A 21,948-nucleotide genomic window follows, 5' to 3' on the forward strand; every position below is an offset into this window, starting at 1 on the left:
CATCATTATTTCTTCTTGCATGTTTTCTTTAATCATTCATATTCTACTTCTGTTTTGTTTTCCCTCCCTCTTTCTGTTCTTCATTTCTTTTTTTTTTTTTTGTGCAACTGAAATGTTTGTGTATTAACCGTTTGTATGTTAGTCTCAGTAATTAACATTCTGGACGCTTATTTTTGCCAGGTGCTCTGTAGTGAATATGTAGTAGTGTACTTTGCCAGCTTTTAATTGGCATTACAGTTTTGTTTAGAGTGAGAGGTTTTTAAAAATACTTTCCATATTTGTTGTTGATCACTCTGGATTTGGTTCTGTTTTGCTACCTGGCGATTTAATCAGAACATAACTTAATTTGGGCTGGCTACGGTGGCTTACGCCTGTAATACCACCACTTTGGGAGGCCGAGGCGGGCAGATCACCTGAGATCAGGAGTTCGAGACCAGCCTGACCAACATGGTGAAACTCCGTCTCTACTAAAAATACAAAATTAGCCGGGCATGGTGGCGCATGCCTGTAATCCCAGCTACTCAGGAGACTGAGGCAGGAGAATCGCTTAAACCCAGAAGGCGGAGGTTGCAGTGAGCCGAGATCGCGCCATTGCACTCCAGCCTGGGCAACAAGAGAAAAACTTTGTTTCAAAATAAATAAATAAATAGTTAGATAGATAACTTAATTTGGAGTTTTTAGTAAGGAGACACACTTGCTACTGCCTTCTCAATGGAAGAATAGCAGTGCTTTATTGGAGAAGTCTTGTCTCTGTTCTTTAATTCCAGTGTAGTTTTGGGAAGGGTGCAGTAGAATAACAAGATGGGGAGGAGGTAGACGTTCACCTGACTTAGATCTGTGAGTCATACCTTATCATCAGTGGAAAGGTTCATGTCATTTGGCACTTACATTTGGTATTTTAAACTGGAGCACTATTTATTATAACTCATTTAATCATCATAAATCAGTTTAAACTGCTGTTGGATTGGATGGAGTTTGTGTGTGAAACAAGATAGGGAATCTGGTTCTTTTAGCTATTTAGAATCCTTGAAACATCAGCTTCAAATGTTTACCAGGTTTTATTTTGCAATAATTCAAATTTATGGAAGGTTAAAATAGACATGTATTTCCTATCCCAGTCCCTGGGCTGGCAACTGAACTAGGCCTGGTACTAGTCTGTGGCCTGTTAGAAACCTGGCTGCACAGCAGGTGAGTGCGTGGCAGCTGGCATTACCACTTGAGCTCCGCCTCCTGTCAGATCAGCAACACTGGATTCTCATAGGAGCGCGAACCCTCTTGAGAACTGCTCATGAGAGGGATCTAGGTTACACACTGCTTATGAGAACCTAAGGCCTGATGATCTGAGGTGGAACAGTTTCATCCTGAAATCATCTTACCCACCCCTACCCCCACCCCAAAAACACACACGGAAAATTTGTCTTCCACGAAACTGGTCCCTGGACTTCTTGTCTTAGTAAGATTAACCCATTGTTAACATTTTGTGCTATTTTCTTGTTCATTCTCTGTCATATTATTTTTTTCTGAATCTTTTGGGATTAAGTTGCTTACATCATGTTCCTTCACCATGTAATATTTCAATGTATAGTTTTAACAACAAGGACCTTCTCTTGTATAACTACGTTACAGTTACTAAATTAAGGAAATAACGCAGTTATCTAATACACAGTCCACATTCACATTTTACTAGTTTTCCCATTAATTTTTTTTTCTTTTGTGTGTGAGACGCTGTTTTGCTCTTGTATCCCAGGCTGGAGTGCAATGGCTCACTGCAACCTCCGCCTCCCAGGTTCAAATGATTCTCCTGCCTCAGTCTCCCGAGTAGCAAGGATTACAAGCGTACCATCACGCCCAGCTCATTTTTGTATTTTTAGTAGAGTTGGGGTTTCACCATGTTGGCCAGGCTGGTCTTGAGCTCCTGACCTCAGGTAATCCACCTGCCTCGGCCTCCCAGAGTGCTGGGATTACAGGCGTGAGCCCAATAATCATTCTTTAATGATTTTTTTTTTCCTGTCCGGAATCCAACCCATAATCATTCATTGCATTTAGTTGCCACATCTCTTTATTCTCCTTTAATCAGGAACATTTCTTCAGCCTTTCTTTGTCTTTAATGACACTGACATTTTTGAAGAGAGTGACAGACCATTTATTTGTAGAATCTCCCTTAATTTGGGTGTATCTAATGTGTTTTCATGATAAAATTTAGGAATGTGGTTTTGGCAGGAATGTTACACTTGTGTACTTTTCAGTGCATCACATTAGGAGGCACATGTCCACTTGTTCCCTTATCAGTGATACTTACTTAGGTCTTTAGGTTAATGTGATACCTGCCAGGTTCCTCTACTTAAGTTAATATTTTTCCTTCTGTAATACATAATTTGTGGGAAGACACTATTAGACTCAGTATATACCAGTCCTCATCAAACTTTCATTCACAAAGAGTTTTAACATTCTTTGGTAACTTTGTCTAAATCAAGTTATTACTATGATGGTAATAATTCAGATATTTAATTGGGTTTAGATATTTAACCAGGTTTAGGTATTTAATTGCAGGAGCTCAGTACTATAGTAGGAACCGCTTTGAGCTGTTGGATTCTTTAGCATTATAAAGTGCTTTGTGTTGAACAAGAATGTCTCCTGAGACGTCTATACACTGTTTCAAGTTCTGTACTCTGTACCACGTGAGATGAGCCTGCTTTTTTTGTGTCTAACTGCCCTTCCAAATGTGTTCTTTTTTGTCTTTTCGCTAGGTTACTTGCTTTAATTTCATATAGTCACTTCTTGTAAGAGATGACTTTCCTGAATTTATAACCATCCTGTTGGTTTTGTGATAACATTCATTCATCAGTATCACACTTAGCATATGGTATCCAAATCTGGATACTAATTCCAGATACAGTTTGATCTATCAGTACAATGGATCACTGTTTGCCTGTAATCTAGCTTTATGCTCAAGAGCACCAGGTTTTGGAGACAAATAGATTTGGCTTCAGGTCCTAGCTCTGCCACTTAACTAGCTCTGTGATCTTGAACCAGTTCCTATCATCTCCAAACCTGTTTTGTCATCTGTAAAGAGTTGGTAATAGTAGCACCTGACTTTTAAGGATGGAGTGAAGATTAAGCGTGCATGTAAAACTCTCAGTGGTGTCTGTAATATTGTTAACACCTATAAAATGTAAATTATTATTATACAGAAAGCATGCTTCTGTTTTATAGCCCAAGATTGGTACAGTTTATGTTTTAGCCCTTGTACTGCAGACTCATTTAAGCCTGCGATGAAATCAGAGTTTTAATCAGTTCTACTGAAGCAAAGTTAGACTCTTGGACAAATATTTTAACTTATTATGATAGAATACCTTTCATATAACTCTTATGAGATTTTGAATTATTTTTAAAATATTCATATGTACAATATAAGTCGATTATAGAGAAACATTTGAGTTATTTTGAATAAACCCTAAAACATCAAGTCATCTCTTACAGCATAGCAAATGTTAAATATTTCAGCATTAATTAATAGTTTTAAAATTAGTCTATGAAATTGGAGTGTTTGGATGCTATTTCTCATGGGGTTTTTGAATTATGTTGCTAATATAAACAGTACATTTACTATGTTCATGACATCTTTAAGTTTTTCCTAAAATTTACTATAGAAATTTAGACCAATATACATATTAGCCCAGTGTACATATAGGGGAAAAGTAGTTATCTGAGTATTCTAGGATGTTTTAATTGAAGTGTACATATTTTGCTTGAAGTTTACTTGCAGTTGTATTAAAAAATGCGGGTGAATAGGAAATGCATGGAAACATCAAAGCCTAGAATCTGTCTCTGTATTGTGGCTTTCTGATACTGTTGTACATTAAAGTTTAGATATAATGTGTTAGATTTTTTTTTTTTTTTTTTTTTTTTTGAGACCGTGTTTCCCTCTGTTGCCCAGGCTGGAGTGCAGTGGCATGATCTCGGCACACTGCAACCTCCACCTCCCAGGTTCAAGCAATCCTCCTGCCTCAGCCCCTCTAGTAGCTGAGATTACAGGCATGCGCCACCATGCCCCGCTAATTTTTGTGTTATTAGTAGAGACGGGGTTTCACCGTGTTGGCCAGGCTGGTCATGAACTCCTGACCTCAGGTGATCTGCCTGCCTCAGCCTCCCAAAGTGCTGGGATTATAGACATGAGCCACTGCATCTGGCATGTGTTAGATTTTTAAATGGCACTTCTTACGTAGCAATATAAATTTTTTAAAAAATTAAATCTTTTGGCCTGGTGCAGTGGCTTATGCCTGTAATCCCAGCACTTTGGGAAGCCAAGGCAGGTGGATCACCTGAGGTCAGGAATTTGAGACCAGCCCTGCCGATATGGTGAAACTGTCTCTACAAAAAATACAAAAATTAGCCAGGCGTGATGGTTGGGTGCCTGTAGTCCCAGCTACTCAGGTGGCTGAGGCAGGAGAATCTCTTGAACCTGGGAGGCAGAGGTTGCAGTGAGCCAAGATCGCACCGTTGCACTCCAGCCTGGGCAACAAGAACAAACTCTGTCTCAAATAAATAAATTAAATAAATAAATAAATAAATAAAAACATTTATTTCTGCAGTGCAAACTGTCATTATGACTGCCTGTGTAATACATGTTTGCTAATGGGATGGAGAGACAAAGATTTTTATCTTGTAATTGTAGTTAATTCCTAATTTACACACCTTATGTATTTTTGGTATTTTGAAAGTTCAGTTTAGTAGGATAATTTTTTTTTTATGGGAACAAGGTTTTATATTCTAGGCAAGGCTTCTAACACTTGATTAACCTGTAGCAATAATGGTACTGTAGAAATTTGAATCTGTCAAGAAATGTGCTATAAACCGTAGAAAATGTCAGCAACATGGCTCCTCCTGCTGTCACAAAACAATTTCATTCTCCCTAGTCCGGTGCTATGACATGTATACTTGAGACTCCAAAGGCATTCCACTGACTGTTGGTAAAAGTGTTCTTTAGTTGGTAGCTGTTTATTCTAAATAAATTAGCTAGACTTAAGGAAAACAGAAAAATAGCTACTTTTGCTTACTTTGGATAAAATGATTATATAACGTAATCCTTACTCACTTAGTCTGTGGCCAGGTATAGAAAATCTATGGATTAGTTATATGCATATTGTTAATAATGTCAAATACCAATTGGAATGTTTTTATTTTTCACTTTTTCTTTAGCCACCCTTTTAACCTAGCTATAATAAATAGCAAAAACACTCCTTAAAATTTTAGGTGATTAAAATGTGGTACATAAATTTTATATGTCTCAACTCTGTTTCATGTTAAATGTGTTACAGGAATGAATCTGAAGTCTGCTGCAGTAAAACACAGAAGGCTTTAAAATGTTTTCTTGCATAAAACTCAAAACTTTTAAGTAGCTGCTTATGAGGATAGGGAAGGCAGAAAGCTAATGTCTGTCTCAAGATACAGGACAGCTGTTTGCTCATCAACCTCAACTGTGTGAGTAGAGACTTAAGCCTGTAACCCTATGTAATTGGGCATAGTAACTTAATTTTTTTTTTTTTTTAATTTAAAATGCTTGAAGATAGACCTAAGTCATCATGATGAGACATTTTTAGGGTGTATTTTTTCTGGTGGGTAGGATACTGAGGGTGGAGTGGGTGGTAGATTTTTATTTATATAATAATTTGTGCAATAACATAACTAATGTTATTAGTGACTACACATCTTTTTTCAGAATTATTATAAGCATTGGAATCTGCATTACTAATTTATTATTGTGAAGCAAAAGATTATAATTCTTTAGATTGCTGTTTATTTTGCAGTTGATTTCAGCCATTTAAAGTTAATATTTTGACCAAACAACCATAAAAAAATGACTTGGGATTATGATGTTTGATATTAATATAGAAAATTGCTTCTGGAAATAATAATTTAAATTATAATAATTTTAAAAGCTAATATTTTAAAAAATAACTTTATTTAATCAAAGAATATATCAAAATACAAGCACCCTTGTTCCCTAAATGCAGTTGAAAGTTTTTTAAATTTGCCAATTTTATTTTTTAAAGTACTTTGAATAATAGAAATGCCTATGGAAGAAAAAAATTCTCCTTTTCCTTCCTTTAAGGTGAAGTTAACACCTTAAGAATCTATGGTGGGGTGGTGTCTGTTTTTTTTCTACCCTCCTCCCCCCCACTTTTTCTTTATGGATTTAGGAGTGAGACTCTTAATTGGATGTTTTTTCTCTCTCTTTAGAATAATGCATTGTTTGTACAGATGGAGTGATTAAAATATACAGCATTGTATTGAGCAAAATGATGAGCCTGTAGACAGAGACTTATAAAATCTTGTTAACTGTTCACTGAGGCATGCAGTAGAAGGAATGTTACGCAGTGTATGCACTAAAATGAAATTACTTTCCCTTCATAACACAAATGTGTTGACTGAAGGAAAATCAAAATGGACTATCTTTAGAATCAGTGAATGAGAAAACATTTAGAAAACATGAAGAATACACATTGAATATGGATATCCTTTTTTTTTTTTTTTTTTTCTTTTTTTGAGACGGAGTCTCACTCTGTCGCCCAGGCTGGAGGCAGTGGCACAATTTCTGCTCACTGCATCCTCTGCCTACCAAGTTCAAGTAATTCTCCTGTCTCAGCCTCCTGAGCAGCTGGGACTACAGGCATTCGCCACCATGCGTGACTAATTTTTGTACTTTACAAAGAGGTGGGGTTTCACCATGTTGGCCAGTCTGGTCTCAAACTCCTGACCTCCATTGATCTGCCTGCCTTGGCCTCCCAAAGTGCTGAGATGACCAGTGTGAGCCACCTTGCGCGGCCGAATATGGATATTCATAATGAAAGTGGTCAAAGGGTATGTGGCAGAAATGGAGGGACACATGTTGCTGCATTCAAAATTAGTGGAAAAACCCAAAGGTTTCACTTTGCCCCATTATTTTCTTTTCTATATTGGTCAGTAGATATATAGCACTGTGTAAATCTCCAGAGGTTATCTAGGTCCTAATCTTTCAGTATTTCTAGAGAAGAAATATTTATAATCTTGTTTAAAGATGACAAGCCTCACTTTAATGCAGTTTTAGGGTCTGTAATACGAAATTTAATTCTTAATTTACAGCCATTTGGCATTTCCCTTGAAAAGCCAAGTTTAATTTGGTGCTGCTATTCTGTGAACAGTACTTCAACACCCTTCCCTCCTCTTTTTTAATTAGTGTTAAAAATAAGGAAAATTCAAGGTGAGAGAAGCCTTTGGAACATACTAATGAAACTTTGATTTTTAAAATGAGATTAGGAGAGAACACACAATAGGGAAGAGAGTTGCTTTTATCACTGTAGAGGGTTTAGGGGGAAATTGTATGATAGTAAATTGGTCCCAAATTTCTTTTTATCTCTCTGAGATGATTCTCTGTGTTCTGTTCTATATTACTCTTCTCTCAAGGGGATAAAGTTAGAAGCTAATTAACTTTACAAGGATAGAAAGTACATGTAGGAATATGTGAGCACCATATATAAAACTCATCTACTTTATTCCCTCTTCCTTGCTCTACCCTTTACCTTACCACAATACCTACACAATAGTGTAGGCTTCTCATTGATCCTGTACCCAATTCTATCATTTGGTTTTGCTAAGATTTGGAAATGTATTTGAGCTTGTTTTACTGTTGTATAATGCAGCATATTAAAATGAAGTTTTTGGGCTATATAAGGCCATGTAACATGGTCATATAGACAGGCTATAGAGTCTGGCTGCCTGAGTTCAGATCCTAGCTGTCTCTTCTAACATCTCTGTGATACTGAGCAAATTACTTAAACCTTCCTGGGCCTCAGTTGTGTAATCTGTAAAATAGATACAGTAATAATTTGCTACCTGGTGGGATATTGCGAGGTTGAATGAATCATCAGTGCTTGCAAATTATTATCATTATTAAACCTGTTTGTTCTTTGAGAGGAGGAATACTAGGTAGCATATTATAAATGCTCAAAATAATAGATTTTAAGGCTTTAGGATTAAGAATTTGAACATTACAAAGTAGGATATTTTCAGTTAAGGTATCATAAGAAACATCTCCAGAAAAGTAGAATAGAAATCTTTACTCCCGGCTGGGCGTGGTGGCTCACGCCTGTAATCCCAGCACTTTGGGAGGCCAAGGCGGGTGGATCACAAGGTCAGGAGTTCAAGACCAACCTGGCCAACATAATGAAACCTCCATCTCTACTAAAGATACAAAAAATTAGCCGGGCATGGTGGCTGGCACCTGTCATCAAAGCTACTCGGGAGGCTGAGGCAGGAGAATCGCTTGAACCCAGGAGGCAGAGGTTGCACTGAGTGGAAATTGCGCCATTGCACTCCAGCCTGGGCGACAAGGCAAGACTCCATCTCAAAGAAAAAAAAGAAAAAATCTTTACTCCCCTGCCTTCCTGTCTCACTCTTCTGTATGCATTAGCCCCATTTCACATTCTCAGTAGCTACATGTGACTGATGGCTACTGTGTTGGACAACACTGTTCTAGATTGTTGGTTTTACTAGGTAATGTGTTTGCATTAAACATGACATTTATTGATGACACAATTCTCTTTGTCTGGAACATGAAAGATTGGTTCTTGCATCAGATACAGCTCCACCGAGAAAGAGAAGAGGAAGCAAAAAATATTTCTTCAGGAATCTTGGTGAAGGTTAGGTGTATTTTCTCTGGGTTTTATGTAAAGTGATTTTTTTTTTTTTGAGACGGAGTCTTGCTCTGTGGCCCAGGCTGGAGTGCAGTGGTGCAATCTTGGCTCACTGCAAGCTCTGCCTCCTGGGTTCACGCCCTTCTCCTGCCTCAGCTTCTGGAGTAGCTGGGACTACAGGCTCCTGCCACCACGCCCGGCTAATTTTTTGTATTTTTTAGTAGATACGGGGTTTTACCATGTTAGCCAGGATGGTCTTGATCTCCTGACCTCGTGATCCGCCTGTTTCGGCCTCCCAAAGTGCTGGGATTATAAGCATGAGCCACCACGCCCGGCCATAAAGTGATTTTTAAACAATTTATAAAATTTATTATAGTGTAGTTATTTTTATTTTTGAGAAGGAGTTTCACTCTTGTTGCCGCGGCTGGAGTGCAGTGGCACGATTCTCCTGCCTCACCCTCCCAAGTAGCTGGGATTACAGGCATGTGCCACCACACCCAACTAATTTTGCACTTTTAGTAGAGACAAAGTTTAACCATGTTGGTCAGGCTGGTCTCGAACTCCTGACCTCAGGTGATCCACCCGCCTTGGCCTCCCAAAGTGCTAGGATTACAGGTGTGAGCCCCCACGCCCAGCCTTGCAGTTGCTCTTGAATAAAGGTACTGTCAGTTGAGTCAAGCAGTGTTGCAAGTATTGAAGTCTGTCAGTGACTGCTTCTCAGATTAAAAGTGAGCCATCTGTTTATATGCGATATGGAGATGAAAACTGATTTTTACATTTAAATGCTGGTAGATTTCTTATCTAGAAGCACCTTTGAAGACTAGCAATGTTACGGGTGGCACATTAATTTAGAGTCTTTCAGGAAGGACTAGGTTTCAGTTAGTGGTTTTATTGTGAGATAAATTTATCTGTTTGAGATGATTCCACTGAAGGTTAAAAGTAGTCTAGATTTCAGCACTGATAATCACTTTTACTTTGTGCTTAGAAATAGTGTAGGTGTTAGGGGAGACACCAAAGGATAGGAACAAGGTATTAATGTTACGTTCTAAAAGAAATCACTGTTTACTGGATTCTAGTCAGGGACCAGAACACATGGAAATAGAAATCCATTCTAACTAAGGAAAGAAAAAAGGATTATTTAAAAAATCTTTGGAAAATCATATGTGATTGAATTGCAAGTATGTAGCCTTGGTACTTTTTATGTGTGTGCTATTCTGTCTCCTCCCCACCTCCATCCATGACTTTAGATAGGTTCATTGGGTCAGTGTTCATCCAGGTCTAATTAGCTTGTCTGGAGGGTTTATCCCATGGTACTAAAAGGGCAGCAAGAGCTGATTTATAGGTATACAGATTGTCTTAGAAGGGAATGTTAGTAGGGAGGCAGTGAATGGCATGTGTAACTTCAGTTTCTTTAACTGATTACAAAGGAACGTGTGTGAGAATGTTACCTTCCTTATACAGATTTGGTGAGGCCTAAGTCAGATAATCTATATAAAATGCTTAGCCCAGGGCCTAGTACGGAATAGTGAGTAGACATTTTCAATGAGCACTTACTCTAATACATACCTAATTATATAGTTTTTCTGACCTGGTTTTTTTAATTTAGGGAAAAAATTTGGAGAATTTGGTGGGATTAATTGGTAACTTGTGGATATTCACTCAGAACATCTCAATTCAAAGGGCCTGACTGAAATTTAACTCTTATAACTAGCGGCCTAGATATGCTCTGAAGTGTTCATGGTATAGTATATCAGCCCTACCTCAGATTGGCTTACTGTTGAGCATTGTTGAGTTTGCCCTTAATCAAGAACTTAAAGTGTCCAAATTTTTTAGCCATCTGAGCCCCTTTATTTAATTGAAATCTTTTGCAGAAACCAGATATGTGAAAACACCAAAAACGAACTATTCTATTTGAAGCAGAAATTTGTAACACATTCTGCCTTCTCAGTCTGCTTTCTCCTTACCCTTTTCCTCTGCCTCAGCAATCTTTGATAGAACAAAAGCACACAGTTAGGAGAAATAAACTTTATGAAGGATTGCCTAAATGATAAGCCTGAATGATAAGTTCATCATTATTATTATTGTTTTTTTAAGAAACAAGAGTCTTGCTCTGTCACCTATGCAGGGGTGCAGTGGTGGGATCTCAGCTCACTGCAGCCTCAATTTCCTAGGCTCAGACGGTACTCCCACCATAGCCTCCTGAGTAGCTGGGACCACAGCTGTGCACCACCACACCCAGATAATTTTCTTATTCTTTGTAGAGACGGGGATCTCACTATGTTGTCCAGGCTGGTCTTGAACTCCTGGACTCAAGCAATCCTCTCGCCTTGGCCTCCCAGAATGTTGGGATTACACATGTGAGCCACTGCCGCTGGCCGAATTTTATTTTTAACTCTGGCTCCATGAAGACTGGCTGTTAACTGAAGGTGGCCATGAGACTATTGATTTATATTAGAACTAAATACCCAGAGGCTGGGTGGGTGGCTCACGCCTTATAATCCCAGCACTTTGGGAGGCTGAGGCGAGTGGATCATTTGATGTCAGGAGTTCAAGACCAGCCTTGGCCAATATGGTGAAACCCCGTCTCTTCTAAAAATATAAAAATTAGGTATGGTGGTGCCCTGTAATCCCAGCTACTTGGGAGGCTGAGGCAGGAGAATCGTTTGATCCTGGGAGGTAGAGGTTGCAGTGAGCCAAGATCATGCCACTGCACTCCAGCCTAGGCAACAGAGTGAGACCCTGTCTCAAATCAGTCAGTCAGTCAATCCATCCATCCATGCATCCATCCATCCATCCATCCATCCATCCCAGAAACTTACATTTTACTTTTCAGGTATTATTGACCATATCATTTTGTGTTTTACTTGTTGTAAACTACAGATGAAATCCTCTTATGTTATCTGGGGTAATATTTCATTGTACTTTTCTTGAGTCACTGATTTTGTTTTTCTTAAGTAGTCATATTCTTCTTTGCATTAGCTCCTTGAATAGAGTTGAATGGCTTCCAATTAGCAAATAGGCCTTTATGGGCATACATTTTATTTATTGACAGTATTTCTAACTTATTTTTTTTAACCATTTTTCCTTGGATTGACTGTTTTTGCCTACTTTTGATATTATTCAGCATGCAGATTTAAAGTCACCTAGGATTCTTTTCAGAGCAATTTGAAGTATATAAAAAACAGTAATATTTAGTGAACAGCACTTGTTCTAAAAAGCTCCCCTTTTCATCCTAAGGTGGTGGGATTCCCTGTTGCTTGTGGGTTTAAGTTCAGACTCCTTAGTGTGGAAACACACATTTTGTGATGTGGCCTTATTCTAAGATCATTTCCCACTATCCTATAGTCTAGGCACATAGAAGTCTCCTCTGGTAGACCACATACTTGCTTTTATCCCTCCTTTACAGTAATAAATATTGAACGTAAGCACATAGTAAATTTTTGTTGCCAGTTATCCAGAGTAATTGATACATCATTTTATGAACTTTTGAGAGGAGGATGTTAGAAACCATTCCATCACACTTTTAATAAAAAACGGTATCATCTCAGGTGGAAGTGAGGCCTACTCACAGATCTCCTAACAGGTGATTACTGTTTCTGTGGCAAGGAGAACTTTTATGAACCTGCCCTTTGTGAGCTATGTGTAAATAAGGAGTCTTGGATTTATGACTGCAGCTACTATTAAATAGCTGACAGTTTGCACCTCTCTCTCTCATGATGAACTGCAGATATGTGACTTAAATAAGCCACCCAATTCTGAACTGAGCTTTATATTGCAACTTACGGGTTAAAGTATTTTCACAATCACCATCCCAGTTGACCCCCTCAAAATCCTATGAGTTATAAAGGACAAGCATCATAACTATCTTAAATGAAGTACTTCAGGCTAACCATTTATCTAAGTAGGAAGTTTATATTCACAACCAACTTGAAGATGAGTCAGTTCTTTTTTCTTTTTACTACACATCAAGTTGTCCCTGTATATATAACAGTTGTTTTGCAGTGATTTATAGTTAAACTTCCTTTCATGATGCATTTGTTAGTCATCCCTAAAAGGTGTGTTACGTTTTAACTGAAAGAAAATCAGTTTCTGAAATATCTTGCAATCATTTCTGGCATCCATTTTTGTATACCTCTGTGAAGTGAGAGTGGTATATTCTAAAACTTTGTGATTTTGTTACTTAACATTTTGTGGTTTTGTGGCTAATAAAGTTGTAATTTTGGAGTTAGATGTGATGTTTGTGCAGATACGTGAAAATCAGACATTAGTATTTCTGTTCTTGTACCTACATCGATGAGAGCAGAACTGTGTGTCCTAAATGTCTTTTATAGTGTTTAATAGCTAGCGGAGTGGTAGGTACGGTAAGTTTATCAAGATGTCCTTGAACAAAGAGCTATGACAGAAGAAAGTACTTGCTTATAGTCATGGAATTTTGCCATGTCTTTCCTGATAATATCTCTAACCAAAATAGTTGTGAAATCATTTATTCATCCAACATGTATTTGAGTACCTCCTATGTGCCTGGCATTAATCTAGAGCAGGAATTGGCCAACTATGGCCCACTCACCAAATCCATTCTAGTCACCCCTTATTGTAAACAAAAGTTTTATTGAAACACAGCCATTCCTATTCATTTACTTATTGTCTATGGCTTCTTTTTTACTATAAAGGCGGAATTGAGCAGTTGTGACAGACTCTATGGCCCACAAAGCCTAGAATAGTTGCTCTCTGGTGCTTTAGAGAAAAAATTTGCAAGCCCTAATCTAGAGTGCTGGGAATATAACTCTGAAAAAACCAAATAATTTTTTCTGTATGTTAAATTTTTTTTTTTTTTTGCTTTCATATTATAGGCTCTTTGTGCCTAGAAACTTATTATTTGCTCATTATGCATATTTTAATTCATGTTGAAGGCCAGTGTTGATTATTACAAGTTAAGTTGTTTTCCTCTGAATTTGTGTAGGTATCTTTTTCCTCAGTAACCCTTTTCCCTGAAATGGGAGACTAATTAAGAACTGTGTGCCCAAAACCTCTGCAAGGATAGAGACTTCAGTTTCCAGTATGTGGATAAAAAACTAGAATGAGGAAGGCTTTACCCTGGGGTGACGTATCTCAAAATAGGTGAAAGAGGAAAAATACAATGAAGTGTAATCAGAATCAAGAGTTAATAAAAGGGCCGGGCGCAGTGGCTCACGCCTGTAATCTCAACGCTTTGGGAGGCCGAGGTGGGTGGATCACCTGAGGTCAGGAGTTCAAGACCAGCCTGACCAACATGGTGAAACCCCGTCTCTACTAAAAATACAAAAAAAATCAGCCAGGCATAGTGACGGACGCCAGTAATCTCAGCTAGTCGGGACGCTGAGGTAGGAGAATCACTTGAACCCAGGAGGCAAAGGTTGCAGGGAGCCGAGATTGCGCCACCGCACTCCAGCCTGTGCAACAAGAGCAAAATTCCGTGTCAAAAAAAAAAATAGATTTAGTAAAAATAATTTGTTTCATCAGGAATACTCAGCAAGTGAAACTGGTTTTTTGTTTTTTAACTGTGAGAGTATGGTGATGAATATAATGACTACTATTAGGTAGTCATTACCTAATGACATCACCATATTATATGACATCTCCTTGTCATATAATGACAACTATACTATCATACTATGGTTTGGTGCCACTGCCTTGATGGCATGTTAAAGCTCTAGCTATTTTACCCTTCATTGCTTTTACACTGCCAATGCAAATGTCAACACAGTGAATAAGACGAATAACAAGTTCTTGTTATTATGAAAATAGGGGCTGGGCGCAGTGGTTCATGCCTGTAATCCCAGCTCTTTGGGAGGCTGAAGGGGGTGGGTCACCTGAGGTCAGGAGTTCAAGACCAGTCTGGCCAACATGGTGAAACCCTGTCTCTCCTAAAAACACAAAAAATCGTGGTGGTAGGCACCTGTAAATCCCAGCTACTCAGGAGGCTGAAGCAGGGGAATCACTTGAACCTGGGAAGCGGAGGTTGCAGTGAGCCGAGATCGTGCCACTGCACTCCAGCTTGGGCAACAAGAGCAGAACTCTGTCGAAAAAGGAGAGGAAAGGAGAGAGGGGAAGGGAGGGGAGAAGATGGGGTTGGGAGGGCAGGGGGGAGGGGGAGGGACCTCTGAAAGGATCTCAGGAATCCCCAAGAGTCCACAGATATGCTTTGGGAACTGCTGATTTAGAGTGTGGACTCCAGCCAACTGCTTGGGTTGAATTCCAGCTCCTCACTTAACTAGCTGTGTGTCCTTGAACAGTTTACTTCTCTGTAAAATGAGAGTGGTAATAGTACCTACTTCATAGGACTATTATGAGGATTAAAGGGATTGGTATTTATAAGTGCTTAGCACATAAAGCTCTATATAAGTATTGCTCAATAAATGGTAAAGCAAGTTTTCTTCTGTAAAAAATGTGCAGAGTTTCATGAGCAGAAAAGATATAAATTTAGAGAATGACCATATATTAAACTTTAAAATTAGGGAAGGACATTCATTTACAATTGAAGATTTGCCTTAGGGGGAGAAGAGATTTTTAAAAAGGTTTTGGGCGGGGGCGCGTGGGGGGAAGCACAAAGTCTACATAGTTGAATTAAAAGCTTTAAGGGCAAAGAGGGAATAAAAAGGCATAGATAGATCGATCGATCTGTGGTAATCTTGAGAAGAAACAGAATGAATGTCCATGAATGTGGAAGCCAGTGGGAAAATTTGAACGGGTTTCCTCTTTTTGCAAATAAGAATATTGGATGGCCTTGTGCTGGTAAGAACTATGCCTTATTCTTTAAGGTATGCGATATGAAACCTAGGTCAGTTTGAGAACATGGAATTCACTGCAACTTAATTTTACTAATAAAATTACTGTTTGGTATGCTAAATTAGTCACATTGCTAAATGAACCTCTTTCTGAGTAGGCTGAATGGAAAAGATGCCCAAAAGCTTGGAGCACGAGGCCAGGCATCCTTGTTTTTTTTTTGGTTTTTTTTTTTCTTTTTTTTTTGGAGTCTCACTCTGTTGCCCAGGCTGGAGTGCAGTGGTGCGATCATGGCTCACTGCAGCCTCCGCCTCCTGGGTTCAAGCACTTCTGCCTTAGCCTCCAGAGTAGCTGGGATTACAGACGCCTGCCACCACGCCTGGCTAATTTTTCTATTTTTAGTAGAGACAGGATTTCACCATGTTGACCAGGCTGGTCTTGAACTCCTGACCCAAATGATCTGCCTGTCTCGGCCTCCCAAAGTGCTGGGATTACAAGCGTGAGCCACCGCGCCTGCAGGCATCTTTGTTCAGTGCACAAACTGTATAGTCATAGGTGGCATACCTTGCTGACAGATTTAGATCTCTTCTTAAACAGCAAATTCAATTTCTTTAAAAGGAGCCTTTCTAGTTTTTTGCCTTGGGATAAATCCTTGGCTACTAGTGGTGGTGTGCAGGTAAGGTGGCAGGGCAGTTTCATTCATACATTCAATCAATATTGAATGCCTGCCATTTACCAAGCATTATTCAAAGCATCATTGAACAAAATGGACAAAATCCCTGCCGTCATGGAGGTGACATTTTAGCAAAGGGGAGACACAATATAACAGTAAATTAAGATTAGGTTAAGGGTGTTGAAGAAAAATAAAACTGGAATTGATGCTGGGGACAATTTTAAATAGGTGGCAAGGGAAGTCCTCCTTGAAAAAGGTAACATTTGAGCAGAGACCTGAAGGAGGTGAAGAACCTAGTCATAAGGATTTCTGGAAAGTAGAAGGAATAGCAAGTACAAAGGCCTCAGACAGGAAAATACCTGTCATACCCAGCAGCGTGTATGGTAGGAAGGGGAGTAAAAGAGGAAGTCATGTAATGGGGGACCAGATCATGAAGAGCCTTTAAGTCATGGTAAAGAATTTGGCTTTTAACGCTTTGTATGTTGGGAAGCCACTGGAAGATTTTGAGTAAGCAAGCAGTGTGATTGATTTAGATTTTAATAGGATCACTGGCTGCTGTGTTGAAAATAAAGTATAGGGGGGCAAGAAGCAGGGAGACATATATACCAGAAGCTATGTTATCAATTGCTGCATAAGAAACTAACCCAAAATTCACTGGCTTAAACAACAAATATTTATTATCTCAGAAATTATATCTATATTTCTGTTGAGAATATAGAAGGGCCTCAGCTGTATGGTTTTGGCCCAGGGTTTCATGAGGTTGCAGTTCACATGTCAGCCAAGGCTGCAGTCATTCAAAGATTTGATCAGGGCTAGAGAACCAGGGCTTCCTGGTTCACTCATAGAGCTGTTGGCCAGAGACCTCAGCTACTCATCACATGAGCCTTTCTCTATGAAATGGCTCTCAGCTTCTCCAGAGTGAGTTACCAAGAGAGAAAGCAAAGCAGAAACCACAGTGTCTCTTATGCCCTCGACTTGGAAGACATGCCATTACTTCCATGGTATTCTGTTGGTCTCCCAGACCAACACTGATAAAATGTGGGAAGGAACTGCATGAGGCCTGACTACCAGGAGGCTCAGGGAATTGGGGCAGGCCACCTTGGAGGCTGGCAACAAACAGACAGAAAATGACATTTAAAAATAAGATATACCATTTATAGTAGATTTTAAACAAATACCTAGGAATATCTAAAAGATATGCAAGACCTCATCACAGAACACTATAAAACATTATTACGAATCTAAAGGAGAACTGAATAAACTGAGAGGTATACAGTAGTATTTGCACATCTGTAGATTCAACACAATTCCAATAAAAATCCTATTAGTTTTTACTTTTTAAGTGGAAATTGACAAACTGAATCTAAAATTTATGTAGAAATGCAAAGAGCCAAGAATAGCCAACACAATCATGAGGAAGATTAAAACTGATACTAGATACCAAAAAAACTGTATAATTTAGAACAGGATAGAGAAATAAACCAGTAGAATAGAATAGAGAGCCTAGGAAAAGACCCATACATGTATGAGGCCTAGTGTGTGGGCAAAGATGAGACTGTAGGGAAAAGATGATCATTTTAGTAAATGGTTTGGGGTTAATTAGATATCCATATGGAGAAAAGCATTAATCTTAGCTCTTAACCTCATTCCATACCAAAAAAATCAACTCTAGATGGATTGCAAATCTAAAAGTGAAAGGCTCAGCTTGTCACATGCCCAGCCTTGGCTGAGGTATTCACTCCTGAGACAGGCCTGGCGCTGGGATGGGAGGGATCAGGCCTACCCAAGCAAATGAAGTGGTCTTTCTGCAAGAAATAGATGTTCTGTTACCTAAAAGAGCAAGGAGAGAAAACATAGTAGGCAGATTAAAGCTGTCAGCTTTAGTAATACAGATACCCTTCAGATTCAATTGTTGAGTAATTTCATAATTAAGACACCACAGATATATTTAGCTTGGTGTTCTAAGTGGAGATGGGATTGTACCAAGAGTGTTACTATCATTTATCACATCATGGTTATAACTCCATATAAATCATGTCTGGGGATACACATTTGGATGAGACATATTGCCTTTCTAATCCTTTCCCTTCATTGGGTGATGACCATATATCAGTCATCCCTCAGTATCTGCAGGTATTGGTTCCAGGACCCCACCTCATCCCACCCCTGCAGACACCAGAATTTGTGGGTTCTTAACTCTTGCAGTCAACCCTGCGATACATTTGGTTATGAAAAGTCAGTCTTCCTTATTAACAAGTTTCACATCCTGGGAATACTGTATTTTCAATCTGAGGTTGGTGGAGTCGCCGGTAGCCATCTAAGATAGGAATGTCGATCAGAAGTTTTCTAGAATCTATCTTCAGATGCAAACAATACAGTGGCCTCTTGGTGAGATTTATTTTACCAGTATAACTATATAGCAATATAGGATAAGTATATAGTGATAGATCATATTGCTATAAGGAAATTTTTCTCATAAGTTTTTAATAAAGTTTTCTTATAAGTGGGAGGGGCTCATCTTACCACTTTGTGCTGTGGTACTAGTTCAGAGTTTAATGTGCATTCTTATTTAACTAGACATGTGTATTTTTTCTTCTCTTGAAACTAATAGTGAAGATTCCCAAATTGAAAAGCCAAAGATTGCTTATAAGATCAGTCAGGTAGCTAAAATTGAAGGTGGTCTTGAATCGGAGAGTACAGGCTCTGCCTAATAGGGCCTTAGCTGATGGGTTTTAATTTGGGGAACATGAGTCCAGTATTGTCAGATCTTCCTATTTTTCAACAGAAGAAATCTGGAAAAAACTGCTGTATAGGCCAGGCATGGTGACTCATACCTGTAATCCAGCACTTAGGGAGGCCAAGGGAGGTGAATCACCTGAGGTCAGCGGTTCGAGACCAGCCTGGCCAACATGGTGAAACCCCATCTCTACTAAAAATAAAGAATTAGCTGGGCATGGTGGCGCATGCCTTTATTCCCAGCTACATGGGAGGCTGAGGTAGGAGAATTGCTTGAACCTGGGAGGCAGAGGTTGCAGTGAGCCGAGACCGCGCCACTGCACTCCAGCCTGGGCAACAAGAGTGAAACTCCATCTCAGAAAACTGCTATGCAGAGAAACTACAAAGCACAGTCAGTACAGTAGTCCAAAATCCCTATACTTTTATCAGAGTGACTAGCATTCATCCCAACTGTTTTGTATCAAGTCATACTTTCTGATCTGTTGGCTTTATGAGCATTCCTGGATTTTTTTGAGACAGAGTCTCGCTCTGTTGCCCAGGCTGGATTGCAGTGACGTGATCTTGGCTCACTGCAACCTCCGCCTCTTGGGTTCAAGCAATTGTCCTGGCTCAGTCTCCTGAGTAGCTGGCATTACAGGCACGTGCCACCATGCCCAGCTAATTTTTGTATTTTTAGTAGAGACAAGGTTTCACCATGTTGGTCAGGCTGGTCTCAAACTCCTGACCTTGTGAGCTGCCTGCCTCGGCCACCCAGAGTGCTGGGATTACAGGTGTGAGCCACTGCACCTGGCCAGATTTTTTTTTTTATCATCTCTGCAAAAAAGTTACTGCTGCCCCTTACCATCCCTCATGTCTGTTTATTACCCATGTGATAGTTGGAGATCCAAAGGCTCAGAACTCGGAATTACTGTATGCAACCAGGAAACACTAATCTCAAGCACCTATGCCAAGTTAGGTAATTCCTCTTTTGATCAGTTAATAAGAAAAAATTAGAGTGTACCATAAATCCTATTTTGCTCTCTTCTGGGATCCATTTGATACAATTGCAAAGAGAATTTACCCATTCTGAGTGGTTAGTTTTCCAGTGATTTTAAAAAAAGGCAAAGTGTGACAGGAGCTCATCTTACCTTTGTGTAACACTTTGTGTTGCGGTGTCGTACTAGTTCAAAGCTTAATGTGCATTCTTATTTAACTAGACATATTATGTGTATTTTTTTCTTTTCTTGAAATTATTAGTGAAGGTCCCAAAATGAAAAGGCCAAAGATTACTTATTAGATCAGTCAGATAACTAAAATTGAAGGTGGTCTTGAACTGGAGAGTACAGGCTCTGCCCAATAGGGCCCTAGCTGATGGGTTTTAATTTGAGGAACATAAGTCCAATATTGTCAGATCTTCCTATTTTTCAACAGAAGAAATCTGGAATTATGTGACATTCCCCAATTTTTGAATGCTAGCAACTAATTTTTTAAAAAAATAATAGGTACTGGCCAATCGTGTGGCTATGGGTCAGATTTAACTCAGGTTCGCTAGTTCACAACTTCTTTGGACTAATTCATCATTATAAATTATATTTCCTCCCTATTTTTTTCAGGAGGAGGGAGAAAAAGAATGAAGTGAAAAAAGTATGCATTTTATAACTGCCTTGGGCTGTTGGTCATTCTTGCTGAATAACTGTTTCATTATATAAATTATGAATATTGCACTGTGAAACATTCTACATCAGTTTTCTCCCCTTTTCAACACAATATAGCTGTTTTTTGCCTGATATAAATACTTGTGATAATAATGAAGTGTGTTTACTCAACAAAATATTTTGTGGGGTTCATGTTAGGCATAAAGAGGGTTTGAAGAAGAAACTTAGAGTTTAGCTGGGAACAGAGTTGTGTACCAGTGAAGTATTTGAGTAATGGTACAATTAAGTGCCCCAAAAGAGTGGTACAAGCAGCTTCCTTAGGAATATAGAGTAGAAGAGGCTTGAGGTGGTCAGAAAGGTGCCCAGAAGAAATAGAATTTAAGCTGATTTCCTGAAATAGATAGGATTATTACAAGCAGAGTACAAAGGTAGACGGGATATATTAAAAAAAGCGCAATATGAGCTAGAGGCTTGTTTCCAAGAGTGAGCATGATTTGTTTCAAACAGATGGAAGCAAAAGACCCTCTGCTTTTAGGAAGAATAGAGTAAGAACGGTTATCAAAACTTTGCTGTATGCCACACACTATTTGGATGCTTTTCATATGCATTATTTAATCTGGTTAGATAAATGATGTAAGTGCCCTCTTAGAGAGTTGAAACCAGGGAAATTTAGTAACAAGTCCAAGCTTTTACAGGTAATAAAATGGCAAAGCTGGGATTCCAGCTGCTGCCGACCTGACTCCAAGCCCATTCTGTTTACATACAGCATAGTTTCTAGGGAAATTAGGCTGCTCGGGTTAAATTATGTGAAGCACGAATGCTAGGTTGAGTACTCCTCTCTGGGACAATTATTATACAAACTAAAACCGAAGTAATATAATGAGAACTGGGTGTTTTAGGAGAATTTCAATAAATGTATTAGGAGGAGGGGCAGTAAACTGTTAAAAATAACCCAGGTATGACAAGCAATGAGAACCACAGTTGGGATGGAAAATAAAAGGATGAAACATTTCAAAATAAAAATTATTGGAACAGGTGACTTACCTTTAGGGAAGGAAGCACAGGAAAGTAGGTTTAATTGACATATGTGTGCTGTTATAATTGAGTTTATGTTGCCATCATTACTATTCTTTTGTCAGAATTTTAATAATTGGTAATGAATTTTCTTTACAGTCTTAAAGCATTTAATCTTGAATTTTTAATCCTGCTAAGAACTTCCTAGGTAAAAAGACATAAAGGAAAAACAAATTTTTTCAAGAGCATGGTTTTAGCTAATTAAAGCTGCATAATATGTTAACATTGAATAAATAAATGGAATTTAAAATGTATACTTAAATGAAAGTAATAAGAATTAATGCTCAGAAAATTATAGGTTTTCAGGGATATGGTGGACTTCGACAGTTCTCTTTTTTGTTGTTGGTTTTGTTTTGTTTTGTTTTGTTTTGTTTTGTTTTTTAGATCAAAAGACACT

General features: G+C 38.7%; 1 protein-coding gene across 22 annotated transcripts in view; it reads left to right on the plus strand.

The window, feature by feature from the left end:
- The window catches only part of ZFAND6 (zinc finger AN1-type containing 6), an 83,955-nt gene that overhangs the window by 38,561 nt on the left and 23,446 nt on the right, over window positions 1-21,948 (plus strand). For 15 of the 22 annotated variants that reach the window (XM_054452361.2, XM_063652426.1, XM_054452353.2 and 12 more), the window contains one exon: window positions 5,319-5,481. The exons of the other annotated variants lie outside the window; for them this stretch is intronic. The gene's annotated coding sequence lies outside the window, so the exon portion shown is untranslated. The remainder of the gene's footprint in view (window positions 1-5,318; window positions 5,482-21,948) is intronic. 22 annotated transcript variants of the gene reach the window in all.

This window comes from Pongo pygmaeus, chromosome 16, assembly GCF_028885625.2.
Source record: "Pongo pygmaeus isolate AG05252 chromosome 16, NHGRI_mPonPyg2-v2.0_pri, whole genome shotgun sequence".
In the NCBI taxonomy this organism is placed as follows: Eukaryota; Metazoa; Chordata; class Mammalia; order Primates; family Hominidae; genus Pongo; species Pongo pygmaeus.